Source organism: Octopus sinensis, linkage group LG2, assembly GCF_006345805.1.
Source record: "Octopus sinensis linkage group LG2, ASM634580v1, whole genome shotgun sequence".
NCBI lineage: Eukaryota > Metazoa > Mollusca > Cephalopoda > Octopoda > Octopodidae > Octopus > Octopus sinensis.
In genome coordinates this window covers 124,869,989-124,874,988 of record NC_042998.1, presented here as the reverse complement: position 1 = coordinate 124,874,988, position 5,000 = coordinate 124,869,989, and positions in this window count along the sequence as shown.

Here is a 5,000-nt window from a genome sequence, read left to right as displayed (position 1 = left end):
CATCCTTTTGGGGTCGATAAATTAAGGACAGGTTGTGTACTGGGGTCGATGTAATCGACTTAATCCGTTTGTCTGTCCTTGTTTGTCCCTCCTGTGTGTGGCCCCTTGTGGGCAGTGGAGAAATAAGAGAGTAATTAACCATCATCTCGTAGCACTTTTATTCACGTTCAGCTTGCATTATCTCTTTGATTAAATCTGCCAACGCGAAACCAATAGAAAAATATAATCAGATGAAGTTCCCTTGGAATGTTCCTTCTCTAGTAGAAGTGGTTTTTACTTTTAGTATTGTCGTCCCTCCTATCCACAAAATTGCCTTTGATTTGTTTGCTGTACTTATTTCTGGTGATAACTTTAAGCATGATTAATGGATTCCAGGATCCACTCGTAGAAAGTACCCGAAAAGGCTTGGTAACCATTATATGCCATACTCAGACCCCTCGTTCTCTCTCCACAGTTTCCGTTATGGCTTTGTTGATAGGTAATTGATCCTTATATCCATATGAAAATCTGTGACAGATTTCTGCTCTTGTGAAAGCATGCTTTGAATGATTATTTACCCTGTTCTCTATTATTGCAGCTAAGGCGTTATAAGCCGCAAGAAAGGAAAATTATGGGTCTATACTTGGGGGGGGGGTTCTCTTTTTATTAATTTTAGGGATTAACATGATTTTTCCCAGAGAAAGAAAAGAGAGAGAGAGAGAGAGAAAGAGAGACAAATAGAGGAGAGTTGGAGAGGGAGGAAGAAAAGAGGCCTATATAACTGCCATAGTATGATTTGTTTGCAAAGATGTGTTTAAAATACTTCTTAGAAGTGGAATAAACAACAACAACAAAAATCAATTAAATTGTTCTCTGCAGAACATTCTAAAATGAACAGATGTCACCAGGCGTTCAAAATTATTAACATACACAACACATCAGTAAGTTACAACAACGGATTATCCAGAAACATGAAGGAAATATTTTAGAAGAATAATAGTGTCGTTTAGATGTCTGTCATGAAAATTTGCTTTCATTAACTTTTTATTTTTGTTTTGTTCCCGATCTCCAGGTTCAGATTGAATTAGGGTAATTCTTAAGATTAGCTAAAGAACATATAATTCTTCTCAAAGCTAATTATATGAACGATGTTTTTATAGCGATAAGAGTTGTTCAATGATAAAACAAATAACTGAATAAATTACATTTCAATGGATTCGTAGAATAATAATTCACATTTTATGCACAAAATAATTTTTAATGGAATGTCAGAATTAAGTAAATGATTAAAGTTACAATTATGGATTGTCGTATTTAGACTGACCATGAAACACTAGAACACATACAAACACACATTCATATGTTTCAGACATTCTTTCCGCGTGGGACAATGTAAGAAGAACCCCGAGGCTGGTGAGAGACCTGTTTCAAATGCTTGCATCAGAATGAACTCCACTAAAACCACCTAAAGTGCAACAAGGTGGCATTAAACCAGTCGTTAGATTAAATGTGCTATTCGGGTAGGTCACAGTGGTATTGGAAATTAGAGCGCAAAATATCGGAAGAAATACCACCAGGCATCCGGTCCCACATTCTAACAATTCCGCTAATTCACTGCCTAGAATTGATACTTATTTTATCGATTCTAAACTGATGATAGGCAAAACGAACCTTGATGGGATTTGAACTCAGAAAGTAGAGTTGGAAGAAATATCATGAAGCATTCTATTTGAAATCATTCTTTGATAGAAGTATTAGATTTTATTGATTGAGTATTGTTGGTATTTTATAGAATAACATACAAACTGTTAATTGTTTATACAATATTTTTTACTGGATATCTAAAATATCTTACTATTACGTTAGATCTCATCTTTTCTAACATTCCAGGGACCCATTAATTGAGCTTAAATATTTTTGTGGCTAAAAGATAATTTTAACCTTGATGTAGAATAGTAAAACGCTGACTGAAGAACTAAAGCTTTTGTGTAGCCTACAGTATCTGTTCTCATATCAACAGTTGGACTATTTGAATGTATCCTAGATAAGATTTAAATCACAAACATCCCCAGAGATTTCCACATTAATAGTGACAAAAATACAAACACAGAAGGTGAAGTTAAACATACATACATATATATACATGTACACACATACATATATACATACGTACATGTATACATACATACATGTGTGCGTGTGTATCTATTTATATGCGTGCAATTTGAGGAAGTTGTCTGAAACGAATGCTATCAATGTTGTTATTAATGAAGACTATCTTATTTTATTTTTGCTCTGTTACAAAAAAACGATAAACTGGAGATCTATGTTCGGGCCCAAACGTATTTTAAAGTAAAAGAGACAGAACATTTCTCCTGGATTTTCCCCTCACTCTATATGGCTATTGTTGTTTGTTCCTTCTTGAGCCACGCCTGGCTCATAGGACCGGTTTCCCAGTTTCCTTGGCGTATAGGTTCCCCAACTGGACGGGACGCCGGTCCGTCGCAGGTGAGCTGAAACATGCCGGAGTGAGAGAAAGTTGTGGCGAAAGAGCCAGCAGAAGTTCGCTATTACCTTCTGCCGGAGCCGGCAGCGTGGAGCTTAAGTGTTTCGCTCATAAGCACACACGTCTCCCGGTCTGAGATTCGAACTCGCGATCCCTCGACCGCGAGTCCGCTGCTCTAACCACTAGGCCATGTACCTCCACTTATATGGCTGCACATGAAAGGAATATGAATTAACAAGGAGCAGTAAAATGAGGAGAAATTGAATGATGACACTAATGAATTACAGGAATAAATGAAGCGTGCATACCAGATGTGCTTGAGATCTGCGCACATCGGATGCATACAAGTTGCTGATTGCCTGTCAGACGTGTGCAAATAAGATGCTGTTCGTATGTATGTGTGGCAGAAGTAAATATGATGTTTCATACACGTAGGTCTGAATAAGTTGTACATCTGATAAATGTTTGCTTGTATATTACACAATTGGGTCTGTATGAATGCATGCACACTACTGTGCTGCAATCTTTAGCTAAACTGCTTATTTAAACTCTAGTTGAAAGTTGGTGAAATTAACTCTCCGTTGACCACTGACAGCTGGTACACAGATCAACTCTTCTGTTGTTAACAGAACGTAATACATCTTGAAGGGACTATCTGTTTGTCGACTGTGAAAGATGATAAACATAGCATCTTGAATAGAATGGTGGGTTTGGTTGGTATGAGCGAGTGTCGAAAGATATCTTCAAGTGATCTATTCGTTAGTAGCAACATTGTGGTGAAGTTGATACGATTTTCTGATAAGTATCGGCAGAATAAGTGAAATAAGCAAAAAAATAAATAGTATTTTACCGTTAACTTCTCTATTGTTAGAATGTATTTGATAAAGAAAATGCAACCGATATGAAAATTGAGTAGAAATATTCATTTCTGCTCCAGGCACAAGCCCCCACTTTTTTTTGGGGGGGGGGAGTCGACGATGTAGTAATGTTGCAGAGGAAAACATTTCTTTTGAAATAATGTTACTTGTTGACAAATGGCATGAAGCTATTCAAATAAAGGTTTGCGTTTTCCCAACGAGTTTGCGTTTTCAAACAGGTTGTTTGTCCAAACAGGCTTGTGTGTTCAAGACATGTTTGCGAATTCAAAATGGAAGCAGTGTTCAAAAATAGGTTACTAATTGTAATTTTTTTTTACACCAGCTGCATTTGAATCATGACCACGGCAGTGAATATTTTCATTTTGTACTGTGAGACAGTTAAGGTGGTATAGTCAGTCATACCTTTCAACATAAAGACAACCGTGGGTAGCATAAATCTGATATTATTTGATGCTTCAAAACGTTCTCCAGAAGGAAAAGGAAATAGATGTTTGGGTATGTGTGTGTGTGTGTGTGTCTGTGTATGCATGCGGTATACACAATTGAGACATCAAATTTAAGCAGCCATCTATATATCATAGTATATACACTGTTACTGCGGCATGTATCCTGAGATACATAGATAGTTCCTTTAATTTAATACTACTTCAATTTCTTATACTGATTTTATTCAGATGCGTTGCTATTCACAACGCCAGTGAATATTTTATCTGATACTTTCTATATAGAAGGTGACGAAATTCTCCCCCAATTATATGTCTGACATCGAGTATGGGCCATTGATAAGACCAAAAAGGAGGACATGAATTTGGCGCTCACACTGACCGCTACTGGGGCGAAGTTTTGTCTCCCTGCGATATTTATTGTGTTTTTAACACAACACGTCAACGAGTGATGTTATCTTAGGACAAACATCGAAGTAACTGGCCTAAAGCCTAGTGAGATGTGTGCCTGAATATAATCCAGCTATACAATTTCGTTCAATATGATTGGTATGACAGGACAGAGGATGAAAACATGTGTAGTAGTAATATGGTGTTAAGATAGATAAATGGTGAATGAGAGGTGTACGTTTGTAGACATGTCTGATCTATCGCTCTATATATATATATTTATACACACACACACACACACACACACACACACAACTATACACATATAAACACAAGTAGAAAGGTGAGAGGACAATGAAGTAAACCCATGGCAACGAAGATTCAATGACAACATCAACAACAGTAGCATCAATAATAGCAACAACAATAGCAATGATATAACGAACGGTGGCACAAAGCAGAAGTTGAATCGCGACAATATGGTAGTTTAAATATTTAGATATATTCCACATAGCCTGGCATTTGCTTGGTATGGTATGCTCATGAATATTTCTTTTTCTGAGGGCAGCAGCGATTTGACTACTGCGCCCCTGGATACATCTGCACACAAGCACGACCACTCTCTTTGTCGTGGTTAAGCTGGTTTTCGATCTGGCAGTTTTGGAATACTTGACTTGTCCAGTGTGTTTAGCAAATCCCAAATTTTTTACGGTTATTGAAAAGATAAATTGTTGAATAATAAACTCCGACCTCTTTTTACTACCAGGAACGTCTGCTCTCTCTCCCGTACGGTACAACATATTT